This window comes from Salvelinus fontinalis, chromosome 7 (assembly GCF_029448725.1).
Source record: "Salvelinus fontinalis isolate EN_2023a chromosome 7, ASM2944872v1, whole genome shotgun sequence".
Lineage (NCBI taxonomy): Eukaryota > Metazoa > Chordata > Actinopteri > Salmoniformes > Salmonidae > Salvelinus > Salvelinus fontinalis.
In genome coordinates, this window is record NC_074671.1 from 5484809 (window position 1) to 5491199 (window position 6391).

The window sequence follows — 6391 nt, forward strand, 5'->3', positions numbered from 1 at the left end:
TATCAATTGTCATTTCTAGATACTCCCAAACCTGGACAAACTCAAAATCAGACAGTGAGCCCCTTAGGTCAAATACTAGGTCAAGTTAAGGGCAACCTCAGAGGGGACATAGAATGGTTCCAAACACGGCCAAACTCCTTCCCCCTATGAGAAAAGTAGAGAGTGACTGTCGTACAGACATTGTATGAGATAACTAACTGGTTCCCCAATTGACCTTTTCTCAATAGGGGGGCGCTATTTTCACTTTGTAAAAAATCGTGCCCAAATTAAACTGCCTCGTACTCAATTCTTGCTCGTACAATATGCATATTATTATTACTATTGGATAGAAAACACTCTCTAGTTTCTAAAACCGTTTTAATTATATCTGTGAGTAAAACGTAACTAATTTTGCAGCAAACTTCCTGTCAGGAAGTGAAAATATCTGATAGAGGCTCTGTTCCAGGGCCTTCCTATTCATTTGCTTGAAATCTATGGATATACATGCACTTCATACGCCTTCCACTAGATGTCAACAGGCAGTGAGAGGTGAAATGGGGTGTATAGCTTGATCTGAGGTCAAACGAGAGCTCTTGGAATGACATGACCCCAAATTTCCTTTGTTCAGCAAGGCGCAGGAAGGAACCCTGGATTGCCTTCTGAAAAGCTTTTGTTATAGACGGCTAATATCTCCGGCTTTGATTTTATTTGATAGATGTAATAATATCATCGTAAAGTATGTTTTTTCAATATAGTTTTATCAGATTATTGAAAGTTTATCGGGAGTTTTGGCTTTTTCCGTTCTCTGCGTTTGGTGATGATGGACAGCTTCGCGCCACTTGGCTAGCTTTGGTTGCTAATTCGACAAGAGAAAAGGACATTCTAAAACCAAACAACGATTGTTCTGGACAAAGGACCCCTTGTACAAGATTCTGATGGAAGCTCAGCAAAAGTAGGAACCATACCAGAGAGCTGGTAGTCCCATCCACAACACTACCAGGTGGGTGGCATAGAGGAGATGGACCCACTGGTTGCCCTCTAGGTTACAGAGAGCTGGTAGTCCCATCCACCACACTACCAGGTGGGTGGTATAGAGGAGACGGACCCACTAGTTGCCCTCTAGGTTATAGAAAGCTGGTAGTCCCATCCACTAAACTAATAGGTGTAAACAGGGAAGACACTTAGGGGTATGCTAAGTTGGTATAGAGCAGACCTAACCCACTCTATTAAATGAACCAAAACAGAAACATTTTACATCTGGCTAGAAATTAATAAGGAAATGACCTCAACAGAGAATGTGTGCTACTTATATCCCCCCATTAGAATCCCTATACTTTAACCTGTCTAGCCCCTGGGTTCCGCTACCCCACATTCCACTGAAAAGGCAACGCGCGAAATTCAAAAAATGTTTTGACTACCAGACCCCACTGGATTCTCCAATTATATTGAATGAACTACAGGACAAAATACAAACCCTCCAACCCAAAAAGGCCTGTGGTGTTGATGGTTTCCTAAATTAAATGATAAAATATACAGACCACAAATTCAAATTGGCTATACTTAAACTTTTGAACATCATCCTCATTCTCAGCTCTGACATATTCCTCAATATTTGGAACAAAGGACAGAGTTCCTCTGTCCAGTGACTGTGTTCTTTTGCCCATCTTAATCTTTTATTTTTATTGGCCAGTTTGAGATATGCCTTTTTCTTTGCAACTCTGCCTAGAAGGCCAGCATCCCGGAGTCGCCACTTCACTGTCGACGTTAAGACTGGTGTTTTGCCGATACTATTTAATGAAGTTGCCAGTTGAGGACTTGTGAGGCGTCTGTTTCTCAAACTACACACTCTAATGTACTTGTCCTCTTGCTCAGTTGTGCACCGGGGCCTCCCACTCTTTTTACTCTGGTTAGAGACAGTTTGCGCTGTTCTGTGAAGGAAGTACACAGCGTTGTACGAGATCTTTCGTTTCTTGGCATTTACTTGCATGGAATAGCCTTAATTTCTCAGAACAAGAATAGACTGACGAGTTTCAAAAGAAAGTTATTTGTTTCTGGACATTTTGAGCCTGTAATCAAACCCACAAATGCTGATGCTCCAGATACTCAGCTAGTCTAAAGAAGTCCAGTTGTATTGCTTCTTTAATCAGGACAACAGTTTTCAGCTGTGCTAACATAATTGCGAAAGGGGTTTATAATGATCCATTAGACTTTTAAAATGATAAACTTGGATTAACTAACACAACATACCGTTGGAACACAGGAGTGATGGTTGCTGATAATGGGCCTCTGTACGCCTATGTAGATATTACATTTTAAAAAATCAGCCGTTTCCAGCTACAATAGTCATCTACAACATTAACAATGTCTACACTGTATTTCTGATCAATTTTATGTTTTTTTTAATGGACAAACTTTTGAACGTATCTCTGTCTCATGCGAATTACGGGGATTTGGGCCTTGTCGGGTGTCTGAAGTGAATCCTTTGTGTCCTACTCGTTAAAGAATAAAATCTTTGTCCAGTATGAGGTGAGTAATCGCTGTCCTGATATCCAGATGTCATTTTCGGTCATAAGAGACGATGGCATGTACAATATAAGTTACAAATAACGCAAAAAAACACACAATATTGGTTAACTTCTTGTGGGCAGGGGGCAGCATTTTCACTTTTGGATAAATATCATGCCAAAATTCAACTGCCTGCTACTCATCCCCAGAATATAAGATATGCATATTATTAGTAGATTTGGATAGAAAACCCTCTGAAGTTTCTACAACTGTTTGAATCATGTCTGTGAGAATAACAGAACTTATGTTTCAGGCAAAACCCTGAGGACAAACCATTCAGAATTTGTATTTTATTGATGTCACTGTCTTTTCAATGGGGTTTCTTAGAGACACCAGATTTCTAATGGACTTGCTTGCAGTTCCTACCGCTTCCACTGGATGTCACCAGTCCTTGGGAATCGGTTGGGGTTATTCCTTTGTGTAATGAAGAAGTAGGGCTATTGTAAATGAGGGTCACATGAAGAAAATATTTTGAGAGAGGCACGTTACGAAAAAAGTTGTCAGTTTGTTTTCTTTTTGTATTGAACACAGATCATCCCGTCTTCAAATTGATTGATTATTAACGTTTAAAAATACCTAACGTTGTATTACCAAAGTAGTTTGAAATGTTTTGGTTAAGTTTACATGTAATTTGATATATTTTGTAGTGACTTGGCGAAATGTGGAAGCTGTGTTTTTCTGGATGAAACGGTCCAAATGGACATTTTGGATATATATTGACGGAATTAATCGAACAAAAGGACCATTTGTGATGCTTATGGGACATATTGGAGTGCCAACAAAATAATTTTGTCAAAGGCATGATTTATATTTTATTTCTGCGTTTTGTGTCGTGCTTGCAGTGTTGAAATATGCTTCTATCTTTGTTTACTGTTGTGCTATCATCAGATAATAGCATCTTATGCTTTCGCCGAAAAGCCTTTTTGAAATCTGACATGTTGGCTGGATTCACAACGAGTGTAGCTTTAATTTGGTATCTTACATGTGTGATTTAATGAAAGTCAGATTTTTATATCATGTTATTTGAATATGGCGCGCTGTATTTTCCCTGGCTATTGGCCGGGGGGACGATTGCATCCCACCTGCCCCAGAGAAGTTAACTGATAGAGGGAGGAAGGTTGGTTAAGAGCCCGTAAAATGGCAGCCATCTCCTCCGCCGCCATTCTAACAGCAGACTCATACATTTCCTCAGCGAAAACAAGGTAATGAGCAAATGTCAATTTGGCTTTTTACCAAATGACCGTACGACAGACCACGTATTCATTCTGAACACCCTACTTGACAAACAAACAAACCAAAGCAAAGGCAAAGTATTCTCATGCTTTGTTGATTTCAAAAAAGCTCTTGACTCAATTTGGCTTAAGGGCCTGCTATACACATTGATGGAAAGAGGTGTTGGGGGGAAAAACATACGATATCATAAAATCCATGTACACAAACAACAAGTGTGAGGTTAAAATTGGCAAAAAACACACACATTTCTTTCCTTAGGGCCGGGGGGTGAGACACGGATGCATCTTAAGCCCCACCCTCTTCAACATATATATCAACGAATTGGCGACGGCACTAGACCAGTCTGCAGCACCCGGCCTCCCCCTACTAGAATCTGAAGTCAAATGTCTGCTGTTTGCTGATGATCTGGTGCCTTCTACGCCATCAAAAGGAACATATAATTCAACACACCAATTAGGATCTGGCTAAAAATACTTGAATCAGTTATAGAACCCATTTACCTTTATGGTTGTGAGGTCTCGGGTCCGCTCACCAACCAATAATTCACAAAACAACAAAATATCCACCGCGTACATCGTAAAACACCAACTAATGCATGCAGAGCAGAATTAGGCAGATACCCGATAATGATCAAAATCCAGAAAAGAGTCGTTAAACTATACAACCACCTAAAAGGAAGCAATTCCCAAACCTTCCATAACAAAGCCATCACCTACAGAGAGCTGGTCCCCTAAGCTAGCTGGTCCTAGGGCTCTGTTCACAAACACAAACAGACCCCACAGAGCCCCAGGACAGCAACACAATTAGACCCAACCAAATCATGAGAAAACAAAGAGATAATTACTTGACACATTGGAAACAATTAATAAAAAAACAGAGCAAACTAGAATGGTATTCGGCTTTAAACAGAGAGTATACAGTGGCAGAATACCTGACCACTGTGACTGGCCCAAAATTAAGGAAAGCTTTGACTATGTACAGACTCAGTGAACATAGCCTTGCTATTGAGAAAGGCCGCCGTAGGCAGACATGGCTCTCAAGAGAAGACAGGCTATGTGCCCACTGCCCACAAAATGAGGTGGAAACTGAGCTGCACTTCCTAACCTCCTGCCAAATGTATGACCATATTAGAGACACATATTTCCCTCAGATTACACAGACACACAAAGAATTCGAAAACAAATCCAATTTTGATAAACTCTCATATCTACTGGGTGAAATACCACAGTGTGTCGTCACAGCAGCAAGATTTGTGACCTGTTGTCATAAAAAAAAAAGGCAACCAGTGAAGAACAAACACTGTTGTAAATAAAACCTATATTTATTTATTTTCCCTTTTGTACTTTAACTATTTGTACATCGTTACAACACTGTTTATAGACAGAATATGACATTTGAAATGTGTTTATTCCTTTGGAACTTCTGTGAGTGTAATGTTTACTGTTCACTTTTTATTTTCTATTCACTTGTAAACATACGTTTCCTATGCCAATAAAGCCCTTTGAATTGAATTGAGAGAGAAAAAGACAGAGGGACGGAGAGAGAGAAAGTGAGGGACGGAGAGAGAGAAAGTGAGGGACGGAGAGAGAGAAAGTGAGGGACGGAGAGAGAGAAAGTGAGGGACGGAAAGAGAGAAAGTGAGGGACGGAGAGAGAGAAAGTGAGGGACGGAGAGAGAGAAAGTGAGGGACGGAGAGAGAGAAAGTGAGGGACGGAGAGAGAGAAAGTGAGGGACGGAGAGAGAGAGAGAGTGAGGGACGGAGAGAGAGAGAGAGTGAGGGACGGAGAGAGAGAGAGAGTGAGGGACGGAGAGAGAGAGAGAGTGAGGGACGGAGAGAGAGAGAGAGTGAGGGACAGAGAGAGAGTGAGGGACAGAGAGAGAGTGAGGGACAGAGAGAGAGTGAGGGACAGAGAGAGAGTGAGGGACAGAGAGAGAGTGAGGGACAGAGAGAGAGTGAGGGACAGAGAGAGAGTGAGGGACAGAGAGAGAGTGAGGGACAGAGAGAGAGTGAGGGACAGAGAGAGAGTGAGGGACAGAGAGAGAGTGAGGGACAGAGAGAGAGTGAGGGACAGAGAGAGAGTGAGGGACAGAGAGAGAGAGTGAGGGACAGAGAGAGAGAGAGTGAGGGACAGAGAGAGAGAGAGTGAGGGACAGAGAGAGAGAGAGTGAGGGACAGAGAGAGAGAGAGTGAGGGACAGAGAGAGAGAGAGTGAGGGACAGAGAGAGAGAGAGTGAGGGACAGAGAGAGAGAGAGTGAGGGACAGAGAGAGAGAGAGTGAGGGACAGAGAGAGAGAGAGTGAGGGACAGAGAGAGAGAGGGAGAAACTCAGTGGGCGAGAGGGAGAAACTCAGTGGGCGAGAGGGAGAAACTCAGTGGGCGAGAGGGAGAAACTCAGTGGGCGAGAGGGAGAAACTCAGTGGGCGAGAGGGAGAAACTCAGTGGGCGAGAGGGAGAAACTCAGTGGGCGAGAGGGAGAAACTCAGTGGGCGAGAGGGAGAAACTCAGTGGGCGAGAGGGAGAAACTCAGTGGGCGAGAGGGAGAAACTCAGTGGGCGAGAGGGAGAAACTCAGTGGGCGAGAGGGAGAAACTCAGTGGGCGAGAGGGAGAAACTC